The following is a 24,522-nucleotide window of genomic DNA, read 5'->3' as shown; positions in this document are numbered from 1 at the left end:
GATTGCCCATACCGCTGCCCTCAGCTGCCTGCCCGTGAATGCCCCATCCCCACCAGTGGCGGTTGAAGTGGTTGTGACTCTCAACCTTATGGCTACTCAGGCGTGCGTATGGATGCAGCGGAATCCTGGTGAAACTTCGTCTCATGCTGTCGAGCGGCAGAGGAAAGCCCTTCCTGTAGCCCTCCTGCCTTTTGTCCAGAGGTTCGTGGAACTCAGCGTGCAAGACAGCATCGTATTGTGGGAAGCTTGTGTGATCATGCCACCACTGGGTCAGGAAACCCTGCTGCAGGACCATCACAATGGGCACGCAGGCACCACTAAGATGAAGATGTTGGCCCGTAGCTATGTCTGGTGGCCTGGCATCGATGGGGACATTGAGAGGGTTGTGCATGCCAGGAGCATCAGAAGCTTCCTCTGGTGGCCTCCCTTCATCCCTGGGAATGGCCAGGACTCCTGTGGGTGCGACTACATGTGGATTTTGCAGGACCGTTCATGGGATCCATGTTCCTCGTCATTGTGAATGCCCACTCGAGGTGGCTAAAGGTGTACAGGATGGCCTCGACCACATCCAGGGCCATGATAGAAAAGCTCCGGGACTCGCTTAGCACCCATGGGATCCCTGAGGTCCTGGTAACGGATAACAGGACGTTGTTCACTAGCAAAGAATTTACCACGTTTAAGAAGCAAAAGAGTATTCGGTATATTCGCCCCATATCGTCCCTCCCCCCAGTGGCCTGGCAGAAAGAGAGGTTCAGACCTTGAAAAGGGGCAGAAAAGCACTATCCATGGGTTCCATGGACACGGCGGTTGACAAACTGACACACTCCGCCCGACACAGAGCCACCGCAGGCAGAAGCACAGTCACGGGCAAAGCAGTATAGAAGGCTCCCATCGTTGGTGGCTGAAAGGGGACTTCTGGACTTTGGTGATGGGGAGGGGTATAATAATCGCCACGATGACCATGGAGATACCATTGTTGATCGCCCCATAGGTCTCGTGGAGTACAAGCTTTTCAGATAGGGGACGGAGGCCAACCAGTTGGAGCTCATCACAAACTAACATAAAAGCAGGCCCAAAGCAGATTAGTTCTCCCAGTAAGGACTGTACTAGAAGCAAGTTGTTTCGTTAAGTAGAATATTGTATATAGTTAAATAAATCTCTGTACTCTTACCGCTGGCTCCCTCAAGTTGCTAAACAGTGAAATACTTTTGCCTTGGCTTCACTGCGGCACGTAGCACAGTGGTTAACACTGTTGCTTCACAGCTCCAGGATCCCAGGTTCGATTCCCGGCTTGGGTCACTGTTTGTGTGGAGTCTGCACGTTCTCCCCGTGTCTGCGTGGGTTTCCTCCGGGTGCTCCAGCTTCTTCTCACAAGTCCCAAAAGTCGTGCTGTTAGATAATTTGGACATTCTGAATTCTCCTTCTGTGTAGCCAAACAGGTGGCGTAATGTGGTGACTAGGGGCTTTTCACAGTAACTTCATTGCAGTGTTCATATAAGCATACTTGTGACAATAAAGATGATTAATTAATTAATGTGATGTAGGAAACGCAGCAGCCAATTTGGGCACAGCAATGTTCTGCAAACGGCGGTGAGATAAATAACAGATAATCTGTTTTTATTGATGTTGGTTGAGGAATAAGTATTTGCCAAGACAGCAAAGGAATACAAAATAAGTCGCGAGGTGCTAAGAAATATAGAGGAACCAGGGGACCTTGGACCCTTGAAGATATGACAGGTAGACAAGGCAGTCAAGCAGGCGTACAGGATATTAGAAGCTTAGAGTATAAGATCAGGGAGGTTATGCTTAAACTGTACAAAGCAAAGAGGTTACAGGGGGGATTTGCTCGGATGTTGCCAGGAATGGGGAAATTTAGTTGCGAGGAAAGATTGGATAGACTGAGATAAAAAGAAACTACTGCAGATGCTAAAGATCTGAAATAAAAGTAGGAAATGCTGGAAAAACTCAGTTGGCCTGGCAGCATCTGTGGAGAAAGAAACAGAGTTAACTTTTTGAGTCCATTGTGACTTTTCCTCGAAGAGACTGAGATTTTCTTTGAAACAGATAATAATAATAATCTTTATTATTGTCACAAGTCGGCTGACACCAATAATGCAATGATGTTACTATGAAAATCCCCTAGTCGCCACAGTCCGCCGCCTGTTTGGGTACACAGAGGGAGAATTCAGAATGTCCAATTCACTTAACAAGCACGTATTTCAGGACTTGTGGGAGGAAGCCGGAGCACCCGGAGGAAGCCCACGAAGACACGGGGAGAACGTGCAGACTCTGCACAGACAGTGACCCAAGTGGGAAGCGAACTCAGGACCCTGGCGCTGTGAAGCAACAGTGCTAACCACTGTGCTACCGTGCTGCCATGAAACAGAGGAAAATGAGAGAAGATTTAATTGAGATGTATAAAATTAAGAGGGGTCGAGATGAGTGGTTAGGAATCATTTATTCTTTGTTAACAATGAGGTTCACAGGGGGTGTAGATTTAAAATAATTGGTAGAAGGATTAGAGAGGAGTTGAGAAGTAATATTTTGACTCAGAGGGTGGTGGAGGTCTGAACTCACTGCCTGAAAGGGTGGTAGAGACAGATACTCTCACTGATTAAAAAACATTTGGATATGCACTTGAGGTGCCATAACCTACAGACCAAGGACTGGAAGTGGGATTTAGACTGGGATAGCTTTTTTTTTCAGTTGTCACAGACACAGTAAGCTGAGTGGCTTCCTTCCGTGCAATAAATCTTCCCATGTTTATCTGACTATGTCAGTTCGACTCTGTGTACCAGTCTTGCCCAAATGCTGGGGCGGGATTCTCCGACCCCCCGCCGGGTCGGAGAATCGCCGGGGGCTGGCGTGAATCCCGCCCCCGCCGGTTGCTGAATTCTCCAGCACCGGATATTTGACGGGGGTGGGAATCGCGCCGCGCCGGTTGGCGGGCTCCCCCCCCCCCCGGCGATTCTCCGGCCCGCGATGGGCCGAAGTCCCACTGCTGGAATGCCTGTCCCGCTGGCGAGAATCAAACCACCTCTCTTACCGGCGGGACAAGGCGGCGCGGGCGGGCTCTGGGGTCCTGGGGGGGTGCCCCCACGGTGGCCACCGATCCGCGGGCGGGCCTGTACCATGGGGGCACTCTTTTCCTTCCGCCTTCGCCATGGTCTCCACGATGGCAGAGGCGGATGAGACCCCTCCACTGCGCATGCGCGGGGATGCCGTGAGCGGCCGCTGACGCTCCCGCGCATGCGCCACACGGCAAAGTCAGTTTCGCGCTAGCTGGTGGGGCACCAAAGGCCTTTCCCGCCAGCTGGCAGGGCGGAAATCAGTCTGGCGCGGGCCTAGCCCCTCAAGGTGAGGGCTCGGCGCCTCAAGATGCGGAGAATTCCGCACCTTTGGGGCGGCGCGATGCCGAACTGATTTGCGCCATTTTTGGCGCCGGTTGGCGGACATCGCGTCGATTGCGGAGAATCCCGCCCCTGATGTGTGGTTTATATACATGTCACTCTGTTACTCATTGGATGGAATACTGGGAACTTTTAACTGTATGTAACATACAGTACTTGCATTGAAGTGTTTGGTGGGACAATGCACAGGGAGCTTTACTGTGTATCTAACCCATAATGTTCCTGCTCTCACAATCTTTGATGAGATAGTGAAGAAGGAGCTTTACTCGGTATTTAACCCAGGCTATAACTATTCTGGGAATGTTTGATGGGAAAGTATAAAAGAAGCCTTACTCTGTATCTAATAAATAGAGAAGAAAGTCAGGCAAGTTCCTTTACATGCATATATTCCAGTCTGTTATACTCCAGAAAGCCAGCAAGTGAAATATTAAACTGGAGACAATCTTTGCACATTTTTATATTTATTTACAGAGTTCCAGGGCGGGATTCTCCGAAATGTAGGCAGAGTGTCCGCGCCGACGTGAACACACGACGGTGCGAAACGGGTGAGGGCACTACCGATTCTGTCTCCCACAGGGGGCCAGCATGGTGCTGGAGCGGTTCACGCCGCTCCAGCCTCCCTTCCTGGCGGCAACTGGGCGCCGCGCCAACCCGCGCATGCGCGGGGGACCTCCTCAACGTGCCGGCCCTGACGCAACATGGCGAGGGGGTTCAGGAGCCGGCCGCATAACAAAATAGGGCCGGGGCTGGAGAGGCCGACCTGCCGATCGGTGGGCCCCGAATGCGGGCCAGACCCCATCGGAGGCCTCCCCCGGTGAAGGAGCCCCCTCTACCCCCCACAGGCCACCCCCTGACCCTGCGCGCAGAGTTCCCGCCGGCTGCGAGCAGGCGTGGACGGCGCCGGCGGGACTCTGCCGTTTCCGCGCGGCTGCTCGGCCCATCAAGGCCGGAGAATCGGCGGCCCGGCCGCGGACAGCGGCCCGCGACCGGCGCCGCGCCGGCGCAAATGGCGCCGATTCTCCGCTCCTCGGTGAATCGCGTGCTGGCGTCGGGGCGGCGTGGCACGGTTGCGCCGATTCTCCGGCCCGGCGCGGGGCTCAAAGAATCCCGCTCCCAAAGTTTCAGTCTGTGACAATTTATGGTGAATCAGCCCATTACATGCACCCAATTAAATGCAATTAATGTACAATTAACACAACCTGCCCAATTTTCTAAAGGAGACCCAGTGTGCCTGGTTGCACACCCACATAAATCTTACCTATTTTATGTATTTTCTTTCCTTCCTTTTTCTTCTCATGTATTTAATGATCTGTTGAGGTGCTCGCAGAAAAATACTTTTCACTGTACCTCGGTACACGTGACAAGAAACAAATCCAATCCAATCCAATCCAATCTTATATTACCTTCCTACTAGTCGTAGAATTGCTAATTTGTACGCTTTGATGTCAAAAGTATGTGAAATGAAGAGTAGCTTTTGAAGTCACAGTGACCTTTTGGCAAGCTTTGAGGAGACAAATGGAAGAGATGTAGGTTGGGTTGTTTTTTTTAAGGGTGGATGTTGTATTTTATGTATTATATAACTAGCAGATGGCTACTCGAGGGAGCAAGGCTGAAAATAATGTGAGGATTCAGAACACATTGACGTTGCTGGAGTTGATCTGTGGTGGTTAATGATGTTATTCGAACTGAATAAGGAAGGATTAGTCAGCATATTTCCTAAAAGTTTTGCAAGCATTATCTTGGGGAATATTCGGCAGAGCATTGCATCTTTTAAGGAAAAAAATAAATAAATATTTGAAGAAGTGGAATATGATGGGATAGGTATTTACTGTACGTGCGGATTAGAATGCATTGATGCCGCTGTCAAGGCACTGGAGCATGGCATTCTGGCGGGTGCCCAGCGCTGGCCACGATTTTGGCCTCACGACCGATTCTCCACCCAATCGGCTTTCCTGATTCTGGCGTAGGCCGACGGAGAATCCCGCCCTTTGACTCTCTCAGGATCTCAGCTGATGGAGTCAGAGAGCAATTAAAGCACTAACTGTTTCATCAGATTAATCATATATCGTCTCTGGGAAGAAATACATTTTTCCCTTTACTGAAGTGAAGGTTGACATGCAGCAGCAGTTCTGCACTCCTTCCTCCAGTTTGAGTTCTGACTGTGAATTTAGCAAGTTTTTGATGATCCAATATTGAGGACAAGAAGGCCGTTGCATTTTGGATCCAATGCCAGCATTAAGGACCACCAAAACAAGTGTAAGGCGGGCAGCTGTGGGGACCGGTGGCATGCTACAGTTTTAGATTGCTGCCTGATATTTGTGTCTTGCTCCGTGTTGTAGATTACTCCTGTAAATTAGTGCCCTTGGTTATAATAGAATCCACATTCGCTAAAAATAAGACATGGGATGGAATTTAATTCCTTCCCCTTGGCGATGTATGGTGATGGAGGGGCATTTAATCTCGCAGGAGGGTGTTTAGTGGGGACCCATCTCTTTCCGATTAAGTCCGTGGTGTGAAGGTTTGTGGACCGTCTTCCTCCACCTTCACCAATTGAGGTCTTTTTGTGAACAATGAACCTTCACTAAAGGGCCTGGTGTCGCCCCCACTGGTATTCACCCAGTGTTGGGGGGGGGGGGGGGGGGCTCTCTGTGCAGGAAACCCAAACAGCAAATCTTCTGGGTTTTGCTTGCAGGTTCTGGGTGTGTCCCTAATTCAAAGGTTGCCACAGGAGGTGGTGGAGGCAAAAAGCTTAGATGCTTTCAAAAGGAAAGTGGACGAATACACAAGAGACATGGAATAGAAAGGAAGTCTGAAAAGTAGTAGAACGGGAGGAAAGTTGTGTGAAGTATAAAAACCACTACAGACATTTTGGGTTAAATGGTCTCTTTCTGTGATGGATATTCTATGTAATAATTCTGCAGGCATGGCTACAAATTGCTATCAGTGAGTATTTAATGCCCACAGGGAGTATCACAATATGCATGCAATATGTGGGAAAGTAGTAGCGTTCAGAGGCGGAATAGGAATTCCTGTTACTCCAGTAGTTTTTCTGAAATTGATACAAGTTGGCTTGTGTCCTTCTAATCTTCAGATAACAGAAGAACTAACAGTTGTTGATGATGATTGAGGCTATTAAATATGGCCCAGGTTTTTCACCACTGATTCCCAGCCGACAATTTCCCACCCATTAAAGTAAATGTACAGCATCCCTCAGATCAGAACTGAATTTATTACAAGTACATATTAACTTTCGCAGAAAACAATTGCAACAGATTTTATTTGGGTATTTTAGGAAAAGAATTGGGTAGAATGCAGAGCAACAAAGTTATTTAATGTTGCTTGTTTTACACTCTGCTGATATTGGAAATTTCATCTAGCATTTTAGACCGCCTTGAATATAAAATAATAAAAAATGGTGGGGTAGAAATTCGTTTCAGGTGGTAACACAAAACTGGTATTTTCAGATGAGCTGCCTATTATACAAAGTGCGATATTTAATTCCATTGCGGTCTATGGACTTAAATACTATATAACAGATGGCTGCTCCGATACTGCCAGTTTTGTGCCACCTCCCGGATCAAACGTCTACCCTGTGTTACCTGCCTTAGTAATACAAGACCTGGAGCAACATTTACAGTATCATTTAATCATTTGGAACCTCCAGCCCTTATCTTGATAGGTTGCAGAGAACTGATAAACTGGGTAAGACTGTACCATTTCTCCTTAAGAATCAGTGGTGCACTTAAAATAATCAGGTCCCTCTCAGCAACCAGCCTCCAGCCAGCTAAGGCGACAAGCTGACAATCTGTCAGGTACAATAGACAGATAGATATTCAGAAAAATGTCAGGAAGTGCTTCTGCTAAGATCCATACTGTGGCTTTTCACTTAAAAGGTACTTGAATATAGATCGATTATGGGAACCATGTACAGTTCTGTCAAATGTGGACCATGTGTTGCCCACAGAACAATGTTTAGCTGCTGTTACAGAGTTAAACATTACATCAGAGTTATTACACACACTAAAAATGACTAGTGACACCTAGTTAGATATTAAAAATGAATAAACTTATGACCTGAATTGTGAACGTGAATTAGAGATTTATTGTATTCTCCTTCTGAGATAACAGACACTGCTACGGCTGTAACAACAATGAAAGTAAGGTGTGAATCTCCGACTTTCATTTTTACTGTAGACGTTTGAATAATACCTTCAGCCCTTTCAATCTCATCTTCCATGTGCTATTTTCCTTGCTCTTTGATTGACTATGACTCTTGATCTTCCTGTTCAACAACAAAAACTTCTGTTTCCATATCTATCATATGTGCCTTTGAGGATTTACAGACTCCTGAAATAGCTTTAGATCCACCACAACCTCAACCTGGTGTATGATTGTGACTTGATGCTTTACTGTGACCTGGAACATTACTGTTTTCTCTACTGCTGCCATTGGAATATAACCGACTTTTGCATAGCATAGGCCAAATCATGGTGAGAATAACATTTACTTTATCCTCGTCTCCTATTTTACTTCCTTTCAGCCAAATGTGTCATCTCCATTTGTAATTATGCCAGTCAGAGCTGAACTTGCCCATGATCACCAAATATGTCTTCAGTATCATTTATTTCAATTAGGTACCATGCCGACTCACTGTGTATTTGAACATGCTGTGGTCTTTCAAAATGCTCAAACTTCCTCAAAATGAATTTTAGGAGTACCAAAAGTGTGTTCTTCTGTTCTTAATTCCTCAAATGAAACGTAAAGGAAAATTACAGCCCGCCTTGTCACCATCTTTCTGATGTGCATTGCACTGAGAAAAACTCACGGTGTGGATTTCAAGGAAGCAACTACTTTTGAGCTAACTTTATTTGCAATTCCCCCAACAGAACAGAAAGGGAATCCAGCACTTACAATATACCTGTAGCACAATCAATCACTCACGAGGCGAGAAGAGATGAAGTCAATCGATGGCTTTATTACGCAGACTTGTTCCCCAGCAGCTCGGTTACAGAATGCGGCTGATGGGAGAACCCGGGTTCTTATACTCCGCCTTACTGGGTGGAGCCAGCAGGCGGCAGATCCAATCAGAACCCAGTGTCTGTCCACCAATAGCCTCTCGGCATCACTGGGTACCGTACTACCCCTAATACATACCACCACATTCACCCCTTGTTAAAAAAGAACCCGGCGGGGTGGTGGGCGCATGGTGGTAGGGGTTTACAAAGTCGGTACTGGGATTCCATTAACACAGTGGCTATGCATCGATATCAACGGTTATTTACAATGCCGCTTTTACTGGGCTACTGAATTATTTACAGATCTTGCTTTGTCACACAGATTCAATGAGTCGAGTGGGTGCCCTGGTCGTCCTTGTCGATCGTCTCAGCTCTGGTGGTGGTGCAGGTGCTGGCTCGGGCACTGTCGTCTCTGGGAGCGTTGCGATGTTTGTACCTGTTTCACTACTCCTGGGCGGGCACGGGAGGAGGACTGATCCACCCGGGAAGGGAGCGGCTGCGGGGTGCGCCGGCGGGAGGGAGGGGGTGATTGGTGTTGGGGGGGTGTGGGGAGCTCTGGAGGACGCCAGGTCCCGCAGGGAGACAGTGTCCTGTCGGCCGTCGGGGTATGCCACGTAGGCGTATTGAGGGTTCGCATGCAGGAGATTAACCCTCTCGACCAACGGGTCCGATTTGTGCGCCCGCACATGCTTTTGGAGCAAGATGGGTCCTGGGGCTGCCAAGACTTCCTAGGGAAGACAAGGAGGCGCTCGTGAGGCGTTTGATTAGTGGTGGTTCACAGCAGCGACTGGATGGAGTGGAAGGCATCCGGGAGGACTTCCTGCCAACGGGAAACTGGGAGACTTCTGGACCGTAGGGCCAGTAGGTAGGTCTTCCAGACCGTACAGTTCTCCCTCTCTATCTGACCGTTCCCCTGGGGGTTGTAACGGTTCGTCCTGCTCGAGGCGATGCCCTTGCTGAGCAGGAATTGATACAGTTTGTCGCTCATGAAGGAGGACCCCCTATCGCTATGGATGTAGGCGGGGAAACCGAACAGTGTAAAGATGGTGCAGAGGGCTTTAATGACCGTGGCCGCGGTCATGACGGGGCAGGGGATGGCGAAAGGGAAATGGGAATATTCGGCACCACGTTTAGGAAGCACGTGTTGCGATCGGTGGAGGGGAGGGGGCCTTTGAAGTCCAGACTGAGGCGCTCAAAGGGACGGGAAGCCTTTATCAGGTGCGCTCTATCTGGCCTGAAAAAGTGTGGCTTGCACTCTGCGCAGATTTGGCAGTTCCTGGTGGCTGTTCGGACCTCCTCGATGGAGTAGGGGAGGTTGCGGGTCTTCACGAAGTGGTAGAACCGAGTTGCAGAGGTCCTCGTGGAGGGCTTGGAGACGGTCCACTTGTGCGTTGGCACATGTGCTGCGGGATAGGGCATCGGACGGCTCGTTCAGCTTTCCAGGACGATACAAGATCTCATAATTATATGTGGAGAGTTCGATCCTCCTCCTCCACCGCAAGATCTTTTCGTTCTTGATCTTTCCCCGCTGCGCATTATCGAACATGAAGGCTACCGACCGTTGGTCAGTGAGGAGAGTGAATCTCCTACCGGCCAGGTAATGCCTCCAATGCCGCACAGCTTCTACTATGGCTTGGGCTTCCTTTTCCACTGAGGAGTGGCGGATTTCTGAAGCGTGGAGGGTACGGGAGAAAAAGGCCACGGGTCTGCCCGCTTGGTTGAGAGTGGCCGCCAGAGCTACGTCGGATGCGTCGCTCTCGACTTGGAAGGGGACGGACTCGTCGATTGCGTTCATCGTGGCCTTTGCGATATCCGCTTTGATGTGGCTGAAGGCCTGGCGGGCCTCTGTCGACAGGGGAAAGACGGTGGACTGAATTAGCGGGCGGGCCTTGTCCGCGTAGTTGGGGACCCACTGGGCGTAATAAGAGAAGAAGCCCAGGCAGCGTTTCAGGGCTTTGGAACAGTGAGGGAGGGGGAACTCCATAAGGGGGCGCATGCGTTCAGGGTCGGGACCTATCACTCCATTACGCACTACGTAGCCAAGGATGGCTAGACGGTCGGTGCTAAACACGCATTTTTCCCTGTTGTAGGTGAGATTCAGGGCGTGAGCGGTCTGGAGGAATTTGCGGAGGTTGGCCTCGTGGACCTGCTGGTCATGGCCGCAGATGGTGAAGTTGTCGAGGTACGGGAACGTGGCTCGTAAACCGTGCTGGTCAACCATTCGGTCCATCTCCCGTTGGAAGACCGAGGCTCCATTAGTGACGCCGAATGCGTCACTAATGGAGCCCGTCTGCTTCGAAGGCAGTGTACTTGCGGTCGCTCGGGCGGATGGGGAGCTGATGATATGCGGACTTAAGGTCCACAGTGGAAAAGACCTTGTACTGTGCAATCCGATTGACCATATCGGATATGCGGGGGAGAGGGTACGCATCTACTTGCGTGTACCTATTGATGGTTTGACTATAGTCTATGACCATCCTCTGCTTCTCCCTGGTCTTTACAACTACCATCTGAGCTCTCCAGGGACTATTGCTGGCCTGGATTATGCCTTCCTTCAGCAGCCGCTGGACTTCAGACCGGATAAATGTTCGGTCCTGGGCGCTGTACCGTCCTAGTGGCGACAGGTTTGCAATCCGGGGTGAGGTTCGCAAACAAGGAAGGCGGTTCAACCTTGAGGGTCGCGAGGCTGAAGATAGTAAGTGGGGGTATAGGGCCGCCGAATTGGAACGTTAAACTCTGAAGGTTACATTGAATGCGGGGGGATGGGGGGTGCCGGGGAGTCGGTCGCGGTGGGGGTCCACGGAGCCCAAGGGGCTGCCGCGCGGGCATTCTGCGAGGCCACATCGAGGGACGCCGCAAGGGCCCGTGCCTCCGTGAGCCCCAGTGAGTCTCTCTCCAGCAATCGCTGGCGAATTTGGGATGAGGTCATACTGCTACGAAAGCATCCCTGATTAGGAGTTCCGTATGTTTGTTAGCCGTCACCGGTGGGCAGTTGCAGTTCCTTCCCAATATTAGCAGCGCGCTGTAGAACTCGTCGAGCGATTCTCCGGGGATTTGCCGTCTCATCGCGAGTTGGTGGCGTGCGTAGTCCTGGTTTACGGGCCGAATGTAGATCCCTCTCAGCATGGTGAGCGCCGTCGGGAAATCCTCCGCGTCTTCGATGAGCGTGTAGGTCTCCGGACTCACCCTGGAATGCAGGACCTGCATTTTCTGGTCTTCTGCAGGTCTGCCAGGGGCCGTTCGGAGGTATCCCTCAAAGCACGCTAGCCAGTGTTTAAACGTGGCCGCTGAGTTTGCTGCATGGGGGCTGATTCGCAGACATTCCGGGGCGATCCGGAGCTCCATAGTCCTTTAAAGTGTGCGTAATAAATTGTAGCACAATCAATCACTCATGAGGCGAGAAGAGATGAAGTCAATCGATGGCTTTATTACGCAGACTTGTTCCCCAGCAGCTCGGTTACAGAATGCGGCTGCTGGGAGAACCCGGGTTCTTATACTCCGCCTTACTGGGTGGAGCCAGCAGGCGGCAGATCCAATCAGGACCCAGTGTCTGTCCACCAATAGCCTCTCGGCATCACTGGGTACCTTACCCCTAATACATACCACCACAATACCACAGAGTCATTTTGATGGAACTGGGCCCACTAGCTATTGGTGCATTGGTGTAGCCATGTGTCATCATGTCTTCACCCAAGCATTTCCAATGTGTAAATGTTGAAAGCTCCAGTTCATGGATTGGTACAGCACACTGCAGTGTATTAATGCATGGGCCTGCAATCACCATTCTTTGCTTTACATATTCTTAATTCCAATGTGTGTTGTAGACTAGTGTTAGAAATTTAAGGGAAATTTGGGTCTGCTGATGCCCAGGTATAAAGTGGCATGAGCACAAGGTGCCTACCTTTTCAACGCGGTACCTTCTGGAGTGAGGGAAATAGAAGAACATAAAAAATGAATTTTAGAATAAAAAAAATGTGCAACATGGATGTTCTACTTTTTTCTCAATTTAATTTTATGTGGAGGTTGCAACATTGCTGGAAAACACCGCAGATTACAGGTAAATATTCAACAGCTGGTTATCCAAAACTATACATGTGTTCACACCGCAAGACATTCTTATATATTGGTGTTGATGAAATATTCAGATTGCTGGTTCTCATGATTTTTTAAAATCAACTCTTAAGGCTCCACTTTAGCATATATTCCAAACTGAGGGAGTGATGGAGCTGCCAGTCAGGTGTATATGTTTTACTTAATTCCAAAATGTAGGAATATGCATATTTGTTTTTTCCTTTGCCTAGCTTTTCTGTCCAGATGCTCCCGTTTTGCTACTGTCCAGCCCACAAGCACTGGAAAGCTCCACTATCTCCCCTGAGTCATTCCTCTTGAATATAGAGTGAGTGTTACCAGGTTAATTTAAAAAGAAAATAATAAATTTAGAGTACCCAATTAATTTTTTCCAATTCAGGGGCAATTTAGCGTGGCCAATCCACCTAGCATGCACATTTTTGGGTTGTGGGGGCGAAACCCACGCAAACACGGGAAGAACGCGCAAACTCCACACGGACAGTGACCCAGAGCCGGGATCGAACCTGGGACCTCAGCGCCGTGAGGACACAGTACTAACCAACTGCGCCACCGTGCTGCCCGTTACCAGGTTAATTGACTATGATGGCAAAACCAGTCAAAATTTGATCATGTCCACACATGCTGTTTCAAATCCCTATTGGCAATAGCCTTTTGCCGCGCAGACGGGCCTCAGCAGTCGGTGGGGGTTATGGGTGGTCGTTGGGTTGCCCCGGAACGGGTAAACGATCCAGGGCTGGGCTTGGTGTTGCCCCCCCCCCCAGAGCCTCCCCCCACCCTCCCATGGTGGCTCACCGCTGCAGAGGGTCCCACCCCAACTGTGGATTCCCCAGCTCCATCCGAGGATCCCTCCCCTCCACCGAGCACTAGGGTAGCAATCCCAGCATCCCCGGGCTATTTGCTGTGAGCAAAGATGGTTACTCACCTCCTCGGCTCCCCACAGAAGCCCTTCCGCCAGGTTCACGTCTTTAAAATGGAGTACTAATCGGCGCCAGCGTGAGCACTTGCTGGGAACGCTGAATGACAGTAGGCCATTGGATATGGGGTGGCTCTCATTAATTGTATGCCATGATGTGGAGATGCCGGCGTTGGACTGGGGTGAGCACAGTAAGAAGTCTTACAACACCAGGTTAAAGTCCAACAGGTCTGTATGCATAAGGGGCTTAAGTGGTGATAATTGGTTTCTTGCCACGCTATGACGATATCCTGATTTTGTCAATGGGAGCGGGCCGGTTGCATCGCAAACTGTTTGGCTCTGGCGCAGATCTCGTTTTTGGCTTGAGCGAGAGCGTAACGAGGCTGGAGAATTGCGCTGGGCATTTGTTTTAGCGCCAGGGAGCTGAACTCCGAGATCGGGTTGCCATTTTGAAAGGATGCCCCAATCTCTAAGTGAGCTTGTGGGTCCCCCACACCCCACCCACCCACAGGCAATGTCACCCCCCACACACATGAACACTACCCCACACCCCCCCAAGTGAGGACAACCCACTATCGGGTCCCTAGGGGACCCCCCTCTTCAGGCTCCCGATCTCTGAGGCCCCCAAATGAATCCCCGACCTCCCCACCCAGCCCAAACGCAAACTGGGAGGGTCTCCTGACCCTCCCCTCCACTCCCCAACATCCACAGCGGGAAAACCCGGCCCAATCATGTGCTCGCAAAAAGTCCCAGCTTGGCACCGCCAACCTGGCACCATGGCAGTGCCCCTGCCAGCTGGGCAGTGCCACCTGGGCACCTTGGCAATGCCAGTCTGGCACCCAGGTGGCACTACCAGGGTGCCAGGCTGGCAGTGCCAGGATATCCAGGTGTCACCAGCAGTGTCAGGGCACCACCCTGCCCAAAGGGCATGCATCTGGGGGCCTCCGATCCCCGTTGCGATCCCCACGAGTGCCGTTCCATCTGGTTCCCATTTGTGGGGGCCAGTACCAAACGGCACTCGCCCAAGAACCCCAAGGCGAAGGGATTGAATCCCAAAGCCTCAGGAACATCGTGAATCTGCACATTAGAGTAAGGCTTACTGCCTTGCTCTAATATGCAGGTTTGCCAAAAAGTGATCCCGCCCATTGTGGGTGGGATTCACCTTGCCACATCTCACGAGATTGTGTAGAATCTCGCAAGGCATTGCGAGCCGTGTAGATCCTGGGAGCGGAATCTCCCGTCTTTCAACCGCCACGCTGTGCTACGGCAAGCTGCCTTTCCGACACAGCGTGGCCAGAGGATCACGTCCATAGTCTTTAAACCGTGCAGGTCTCTTAATGGTACACGTGTGCGTTGCCATTGGCTGATCATCTGGGTGATGTTTCTTGTTCAAAGCATGCTTTGAAGAACATACAAATATAAGAATTAGGAGTAGGCAATTCAGCCCCTTGAGCTCTCACCTGCATTCAATACAATCATACTTGATCTTCTCTGAGCCTCAACTCCACTTTCCTGCCTATTCTCCATAACACTTCAACTCACCTCCTCTTTAAATTTACTCAATGTCCCAGCATCCAGCGCATTCTGGATAGTGAATTCCACAGATTTACACCCCTCTGAGAGAAGTCATTCTTTCTCACCTCTGTTTTAAATCTACTACCCCTTATCTTAAAACTATGATACCTTCTAGATTGCCCCACAAGAGGAAGTGTGTGCTCTATGTCCACTTTATTAACACTTTTTATCATCTTATAAATCTCAGTTAGATCTCCTCTCATTTTTTGAAACTAGTGAGAGTATAGGCCTGCTAAATCTCTCATCATAACACTACCCTTCATCTCTGGAATCAATGGAGCGAATCTCCTCTGAACTGCCTCTAATGGAACTACATCCCTCCTCAAATAAGGTGACCAAAACTGGACACAGCTCCCCTGGTGCTGTCTCGTCAATGCCTTGTACAGTTGCAGCAATGCTTCCCTACTTTCACAGTCTATTCTTTTAGCTATTCCATTTGCCTTCCTCATTGCCTGCCCTACCGTCATACTAGTTTTCTGCAATTCATGCAGAAAGACACCTAGATCACCAAAGAACTTTGAAGTTTCTCTCCATTTAGATAAGATGCCTTTTCATTTTTCTAAGCAAAATGGATAATCTCCCACTTATCCATGTTGACCTCCATCTGCCATGTTTTGGCCCACTCACCTAACCTATCTATATCCATTTGTACATTTCTTATTCCCTCATTGCAACTTACCATCAAGGCTTTCAAAATCTCTGCCATCTGTTTTTTTGTGTTGTTTGGCTAGATTTAGGGGATTATACAATATGTAGCAGTCCCTACCCAGCAGTGTTGAATATGTGGCTAGGCAATTCATATTGGTTCCGGTTTATTAATTAAATCTGTTGCAAACTCATAGCTTTGCCATTGTAAGTGGAAAATTGTCAGTTATACCACATATCGTCTTTTATTTCCACTGGATCAGAGAGGGTAAAGTTTGCAGCCATGTTCACTCAACCAGTTTTTTTTTTTTTGCAGCCTTCACAGATTTGAACATTTTTATGTGCCTTTCTGAGCTGTGGTTTCTCTGTGGCGTCAAAACGGGCGTGCTGCACGCCGCAGTCAACGGTCGTTTCGGGGCCCCATTCTCCTGTCCACACGGGGGCTAGTATGGGCGCGGCAGGAAGCACAGGGGGCACAGCCGCAGAGGAGCGTCAGAGACATGGCGCCACGCAATCGACGCGGCGCCGCGGCGCACATCAGGCGATGCGAGTGCACAGACGGCCGACAGAACAAGATGGCGCCACACCGAGCAGCGCCCTGGTTCACGGCTCACGACCTGGAGACGCTCCTGGACGCCCTTGAGGAGAGGCTGTACCCTCCTGTACCTGTACCCCGGAACCGCCCAGAGGGTCCCAACCAACTTGGCCCGGCGTCTGTGGAGGGAGGTGGGCGCGGCCGTCAGTGCCATCACGGTGACACCCAGGACTGGCGAGCAGTGACGCCAAAAGACGAATGACCTGCTCAAGGCAGCCAGAGTGAGTACCCAGCAATGTGCCATGGCACCAACCCCCCCAACCCCCCACACATGTGACACCCACCCTCTCCCCGGGGGACGGGACAACCAAAGCCGTGACCCACATGCCTGCAGCCACCCATGCAAGCTGCGTGGGCCGTGTGCCCTGTGCACCCATGTGAACATAGACCCAACTGCCAGGCTATATGCATCGGACCGCCTAACAATGCTGTTATTTGTGTGCCCCCTCCCAGGAGAAGACGGCCCATAACCAACGAGAGCGGGCCCAAACCAGAGGGAGCGAACCTGACTTGCGCCCCCTCACCGTGCACGGGCAGAGGGCTCTGGGCATAGCCGGTGCACCCGAGGACAGGGATATTGCCCATGCCGAGATCGGGGGCGTGCCACCAAGTGAGATCCACCCCCTGCTGGCCCTGTTCCCCTCAGCACGCTCCCCTCAGCACTCTCCCCTCAGCACGCTCCCCTCAGCACGCTCCCCTCAGCACGCTCCCCTCGGCACGCTCCCCTCAGCACGCTCGACTCAGAACTCTCCCCTCAGCACTCTCCCCTCAGCACTCTCCCCTCAGCACGCTCTCCTCAGCAATCTCCCCTCAGCACTCTCCCCTCAGCACGCTCCCCTCAGCACTCTCCCCTCAGCACTCTCCCCTCAGCACGCTCTCCTCAGCACGCTCTCCTCAGCAATCTCCCCTCAGCACTCTCCCCTCAGCACGCTCCCCTCAGCACTCTCCCCTCAGCACTCTCCCCTCAGCACTCTCCCCTCAGCACGCTCCCCTCAGCACGCTCCCCTCAGCACTCTCCCCTCAGCACTCTCCCCTCAGCACGCTCTCCTCAGCACTCTCCCCTCAGCACTCTCCCCTCAGCACTCTCCCCTCAGCCTTCCCCCTCAGCCCTCTCCCCTCAACACTCTCCCCTCTGCACTCTCCCCTCAGCACGCTCCCCCCAGCACTCTCCCCTCAGCACTCTCCCCTCAGCATGCTCCCCTCAGCACGCTCCCCTCAGCACTCTCCCCTCAGCACTCTCCCCTCAGCACTCTCCCCTCAGCACTCTCCCCTCGGCACTCTCCCCTCTGCACTCTCCCCTCAGCACGCTCCACTCAGCACGCTCCACTCAGAACTCTCCCCTCAGCACTCTCCCCCCAGCACTCTCCCCTCTGCACTCTCCCCTCAGCACGCTCCCCTCAGCACGCTCCACTCAGAACTCTCCCCTCAGCACTCTCCCCTCAGCACTCTCCCCTCAGCACTCTCCCCTCTGCACTTTCCCCTCAGCACTCTCCCCTCAGCACTCTCCCCTTAGCACTCTCCCCTCAGCACTCTCCCCTCTGCACTTTCCCCTCAGCACGCTCCCCTCAGCACTCTCCCCTCAGCACTCTCCGCTCAGCACTCTCCCCTCTGCACTCTCCCCTCAGCACTCTCCCCTCAGCACTCTCCCCTCAGCACTCTCCCCTCAGCACTCTCCCCTCAGCACTCTCCGCTCAGCACTCTCCCCTCAGCACTCTCCCCTCAGCACTCTCCCCTCAGCACTTTCCCCTCAGCACTTTCCCCTCAGCACTCTCCCCTCAGCACTCTCCCCTCAGCACTCTCCCCTCTGCACTCTCCCCTCTGCACTTTCCCCTCTGCATGCTCCCCTCAGCACTCTCCCCTCAGCACTCTCCCCTCAGCACTCTCCCCTCAGCACTTTCCCCTCAGCACTCTCCCCTCTGCACTCTCCCCTCTGCACTTTCCCCTCAGCACGCTCCCCTCAGCACGCTCCCCTCAGCACTCTCCCCTCAGCACTCTCCCCTCAGTACTCTACCCTCAGCACTCTCCCTTCAGCACTCTCCCCTCTGTACGCTCCCCGCAGCACTCTCCCCTCAGCACTCTCCCCTCAGCCCTTTCCCCTCAGCACTCTCCCCTCAAGCCTGTCCTCTCATCCCTTTCGTGACCCACACCCCTGTCGACCTGCCTAACCACGATGGTATATTGTGTCTTGCCCACCTGGCAGACCCGCCCGCACCCAACACATGCCCAGCCAGCCGACGCAGGTCGACCGGGCCCATCAGGCTTACACCGCCCCCATCCAGCGCCTGGCGGGTAGCCCACAGGGACTCTGGCAGTGACGGTGATGGCAGCTCCAACAACAGCCCTCCGGCCCAGTCCAGCGACGACACGGCGACACAGGACACCAACACACAGGGGACAGACAGACACGACACGATGGCACAGGACACAAGCTCACAGGGGACAGACAGACATGACACGACGACAGAGGACACAAGTGATGCACGATCAATGACCACTAAAGCGAGGTTGTAGACCAACTGAAGGCTTTAATAAGCTAGATGTTTCCCCCAGCAGCTCAGGTACAGAATGAAGGCTGCTGGGGCGGCACTGGTTCTTATACCCTACCTAGCAGGGCGGAGCTATCATACATTCTAACCAATAGAAAGCATACAGTTTCCACCAATGGTGCAGTCCTCCGCCACCGCAGCAACTCTCACCTCGGTTGGCCATTTTAGTGATGAGGCTTCTGGGACATTAACTGGTGCGCATAACACAGCCGCTCCGGTACAACAGGTGGAGGTAGGAGCATCCGAGGGGCCTGACGGTCGGAGGGCAGCCCGGCCCCAGCAAACAACTGCCGCCCAGTTGGGTCCCGAGTTCCTGGAATTCCCTCACCCACCCATTGACCCGATGCAGTCAGGGACCCAGGGACGATCGAAGGGGGTGATGGCTGGTTTCCAGCACCTACAGACGCAGGTGGAGGAGTGCATCCGTGTCCAGGAGATGGAAATGGTGCCGGTCATGAGTGCTACACCGGCCAACACCGCACGGGTGGCATCTGCGGTGGAGGCAATGGTGGCGACGGTGTCGGGCATGGGACTGAGTTTGCCAGGCCTGGGGCTATCTGTGCACGAGGCCTCCACGGCCCAGGACAGGGCTGCCCTCTCACAGGCAGCCATGAGCCAGAGCCAGCTGAACATCGCAGAGGCTCTCAACAACCTGGCCCGGTCTAAGCAGGCCATCGCTGAGAGCATCAGCGCCATTGCCCTGGTGCTGGCCGGTGTTGTACAGAGCCAGACAGGGATGGCCAACTCCCTGAGCTCCATGACTGCAAATGTTCAGACCCTGGTTGATACCAGCGCGGGCCTCCAGGACTGGCAGTGCCAGGTGACGGGGGTGCCCCGGGTGCTGGGTCTGCTCGCACCCCCGCTCCATGGAGAGCCCCGTGGGCCACCGGGCACTACGAAGGAGGAGGTGGTGATGCGGCCCGTTCCGGGTCTCCCTGCAGGGGAGGTCCCGGAACCCTGCGCCACCTCGGACTCCCCGCTCCCCCCCTACCATCCCTGGTGCATCTGGTGAGCAGCAGGCAGAACAGGGTGGCACCACGCCATCCCAATCGTCCGAGGTGCAGCCGGTCCCATTTGGTATTGTATAATCCTCAATGTCATCATAATTATTCTTTGCTCTTTATCGTCATCACAGTCATCATAACTTGTACATGTCATCACTTATTTACCCGTTTTTGTTCAATTTTTCTTAAACACTGTACAGAAAATATGTCACACGAAAAAAGGGGGATGTGGTGATATGCATCACTATAAATACACAATTGGTTAATGTAAATACACTACGACTAAGTAAACACTAGAGGGAGCACCAGAGATGTCATGACATGCAGACATACAGCCAATGAACACATAGAATAGGACACGACCAGTGGGCAGTCAAGACACCCAGAGGTGACACTACCACAAGGGGGCATTACACAACCCATATATAAGGACAGGGCACACATGCGCTGTTTCCACAGGAAATACTTGGAGGGTAGGACAGGGGCAGATCAGAAGCATCACACCCACCACGTAGCTTAGAGCAGACTGGTTAGTTAGATTGAGTTACTATAGCAAGATTAGCAGGAGAGTCGAACTCATAGAGAACTTACTTCAAACTCTGGAGTATCTTTTGGTCAAAGCTGCATCGAGTTTCAGTCTGTGTTATCCCAGAGTACATAACACAACATGGTACCAGTAGAGCCTGTTGAATCTATAGAGTTCAACTCAGCAAGATCCGTTATTACCCCCAACAGCCCCCATGAAAGATGATCGAGATTCCAGTTCCTCAGCAGCTCAGGTACCACAGCAATCTCAGTGCCAACTGGCGTGGATTCAAGCAGAGATTTGAGATTTACATGGTAGCATCCGACCTAGATGGCGTGGCCGACGCTGAGAAGATAGATCGTCTACTCACCATTGTGGGTGAAAGTGCAACAGAAATCTTCAACTCCTTCAAGTACTCCAAAGGGCAGGACAAGAGAGACTTCCAGACAGTCCTGGACAAGTTTGAAAACTACTGCGAGGTGAACACAATCGGTAAAACTAGCGCCTATACTCACCACGAGGCAAAGGTAGGCTTGCAACAGAAGCAAACGGCAATTTTGATTTGGCAGCCATCTTGCGCAAGGAGCCGCACATGCGCAGTTCCCGAGAAGACGCAAACTGGCGAAACAGTGTTTTGCGCATGCGCGAGAAGCCTTGCAGACTTGCATCGGCTGCTGCTGGTTGCTCAGATAAGGTTGCTAGACCTTCATGGTCTTGTTCATGCAAGGACTGCGCTCTGGAGTCTTGCGTTGCTTCCATCATGGAGTCTGTCAACGAGCTCGCTGTGGAGGCTTCTATTCCTACGCTCTATGTCACAAGCATCATGACGTCAGAGGCCCCGGACCATGCCCACTTAAAGGGGAAATGTCCAAAAATAGTGAAAAAAACATTTAAAGCCAGAAAACACAATCTTTTCACCTGGAACGACAGCACAATGCCTGAACTTCGACCAGTGGCTGAAAGTAACCTCCGCAGAACCCTGCAACAAGCAGTTAGCACCACCCCAAGAGATGATTTAGTCCTTGAAGACTACGACTCAGATAATGATTTCATCATTGGAGGTGGCGACCTCAGTAATAAATCCGAACCGCAACGAGATGTGTTGTACATTGAAGCATCCGACAAAGTCATGGACGAGTTCTTTGGATTTGAGGATCCTCAGCCCAGCACAGACGGCATCCTGACCCATGAGTACAGGATTCTGCTGCGGTCTGACGCCAAGAGACAGAGAGCGGTACAAGTCAACAGAGAGCGGCCTGACGCCAAGAGAGTGGTCCACGCACCACGAAGAGTCCCCGACTCGCACAGTAAGCGATGACAGACTCCACAGCGAGACCACTGCGCGTCTCCACACAGAGAACACAGAAAGACTCCACAGCGAAACCACTGCACAACTCCGTTGAGAGCGCCAGATCGACTCCACAGCGAGACCACTGCATGACTCCACCCAGGGAACGATGCCAGACTCCACAGAGAGAGCGATACAAGCCTCCACAGCAAGCTCGTTGACAGACTCCATGATGGAAGCAACGCAAGACTCCAGAGCGCAGTCCTTGCATGAATAAGACCATGAAGGTCTAGCAACCTTATCTGAGCAACCAGCAGCAGATGATGCAAGCCTGCCACGCTCAAGTGAACAGCAAAAAGACTATGACAGTCTACCCAGATTATTTGAGCCACCAGAAAAAGACTCTGACAGTCTACCCAGCTCATCTAACCGACAAGACACTGAAAGTCTACCCACTGTATGTGCAACAAGTGACAAAGGCTTCACAATTCCCATACAAGATGTGCGACATCTCAGCGAGACTGACAGATCTCAGCTAGTATGTACAGAGGCACTCGACAATCAAAGTGAGGCTACTAGTGACTCCAGTGGCACCACGTTAATTCAAACCTCATCTACTCGAGCCTCTCCACAAGAACCTGACATGACTCCAGACGGGGAGCACCAAGAAACCAAAGGTGATTCAGTGAACAAGAAAGGGCTCCAGACAGGGAGCACGACAAGCCAAAGATGATTCCAGTGACCGGACATGACTCCAGACAGGGAGTGCCGAGGAATCCGAGATGGCACGCTCAATGAAACAGCAGATGCCACAAAGGGCACTGACGCAAGTAACTTTGTGAAGGTCTCGAATTCTCCACTCAGTGTGGTCATTGAGCGCAACAAACACAACAACAAAACCTACAAAGACAACAAGAAACGTACCAGAGGCAACAAACACAACAACAAGCACGTCAATGACAACAACAATAGAACAACAACTGGTACAACTCTACCCATGAAGGACAATGTTACTGCTCAGCTCAGAACAATGGCGAGAGTGCAAACATACCATGGCATGTCAATGCATCTTACCAATTCACGTTTGCTACACTACGGACACCAAACCACCTTTCAGGAAAGATGTCATCAAGAATTGCTACCATGAGCATAAAAAAAAAGAGTCCACCTCAAACAATGAAGTGATTTGACCATTTGAACACCTCCTGATGACTTCTTGGTTACGTAAACACCAGGACACTGATGGCGTTCACAAGAGAATGACAACATCAACATCGACACTTCCATAACAGCACAAGAAAGCCACTCGACCGTGTAATTTATGAACTTCGGATTCATAATTATTATTTGGTATTGTATAATCCTCAACATCATCATAACTATTATTTGGTATTGTATAATCCTCAATGTCATCATAACTATTCTTTGATCTTGTATAGTCATCACAGTCATCATAACTTGCACATGTCATCACTTATTTACCTGTTTTTGTTCAATTTTTCTTTAACATATAAAATATGTAACACAAAAAAAGGGGGATGTGGTGATATGCATCACTGTAAATACACAAGGGGTTAATGTAAATACACTACGACTAAGTAAACACTAGAGGGAGCACCAGAGACGTCATAACATACAGCTAATGAACACATAGAATAGGACACGACCAATGGGCAGTCAAGACACCCAGAGGTGACACTACCACAAGGGGGCATTACACAACCCATATATAAGGACAGGGCACACATGCTCTGTCTCTTTCCACAGGCAACACTTGGAGAGGAGGACAGGGACAGATCAGAAACATCACACCCACCACGTGGCTTAGAGCAGACTGGTTAGTTAGACTGAGTTACTATAGCAAGATTAGCAGGAGAGTCGAACTCATAGAGAACTGTGCAAATGGTTCAATAAATCACATTGAACTTACTTCAAAGTCTGGAGTATCTTTTGGTCAAAGCTGCATTGAGTTGCAGCCTGTGTTATTCCAGAGTACGTACACAACAGCCATGAGTCAGACATTGTCGAACGATGTACAGCTCGGAGCCCATTGCAGAGCGGGCTGTCATCATCCTCCAGGTCTTGTACCAGACCCACTTACACCGTCAACCGTGTGACCCCCATCCCGTTTGGCACAGGGCTAAATAGCTGACTTTTAAAGCAGACCAAGGCAGGCCAGCAGCACGGTTCAATTCCCTGTAAGGTAATTGACCTGAAACATTACAGTCAGACTTTTTCTGATGACATGGCAGGAAACCATCATGCAAACCAGCTGCAAAAGGTCTGTAAAACTCTGCCCATTAAACTCCATTTTCACTCTCTGTAAATGCTGCCTGTCCTCTTTGAGTATTTCTGGTATTTTCTGTTTTTATTTCAGTTTTACAGCATCCAGAGTATTTTTCTTTCATGTTTGTGTGAAATATCATGGGCGCAATCTACCAGCTGTGTCCTGCTGGAATCGGAACGGGATGCGACTGGTAAATGGCGGGAGAGGCGTTCCCGGGAACTCACTGGCCAAACCAGCTCTTCCGAGATCGGGACCCCATTTTGAAAGGGTGCCTCGATCTTCGAATGTGCTTGAGAATCACCCACACCTTCCACCTACCGGCAATGTTGGCCCGCACACACATGCGTACTACACCACACCCCCCAAGAGATGACACGCTGCTATGGGATCACTGAGGGCACCCCCTTGTCAGGCCATTCCGCACACCCTTTTTAGCCCTTCCCCCTTCCAGGAATCTACCCTTCAACCCCCACCCTACCAGAGACCCCTTCATACCCACCCTGCACCCTCCACCCTCCTTTCATGGGTATGGCCACCCTCAGGCCCTGACCCTTGGCAGTGCCACCCAGCAACTTGGCATCCTGGCACTGCCACCCTGGCAGTGCTCCTGCCGGCTTTCCAGTGCCACC

At 51.3% G+C, this 24,522-nt stretch overlaps 1 protein-coding gene across 5 annotated transcripts in view; it reads left to right on the top strand.

Moving 5' to 3' along the window:
- Positions 1 to 24,522, top strand: part of LOC140394261 (ankyrin-repeat and fibronectin type III domain-containing 1-like) — a 1,262,745-nt gene that overhangs the window by 553,211 nt on the left and 685,012 nt on the right. The window lies entirely within an intron of this gene.

The sequence above is a fragment of the Scyliorhinus torazame genome, chromosome 17 (genome assembly GCF_047496885.1).
Source record: "Scyliorhinus torazame isolate Kashiwa2021f chromosome 17, sScyTor2.1, whole genome shotgun sequence".
In the NCBI taxonomy this organism is placed as follows: Eukaryota; Metazoa; Chordata; class Chondrichthyes; order Carcharhiniformes; family Scyliorhinidae; genus Scyliorhinus; species Scyliorhinus torazame.
This window is presented reverse-complemented; position numbering and strand designations above follow the sequence as displayed.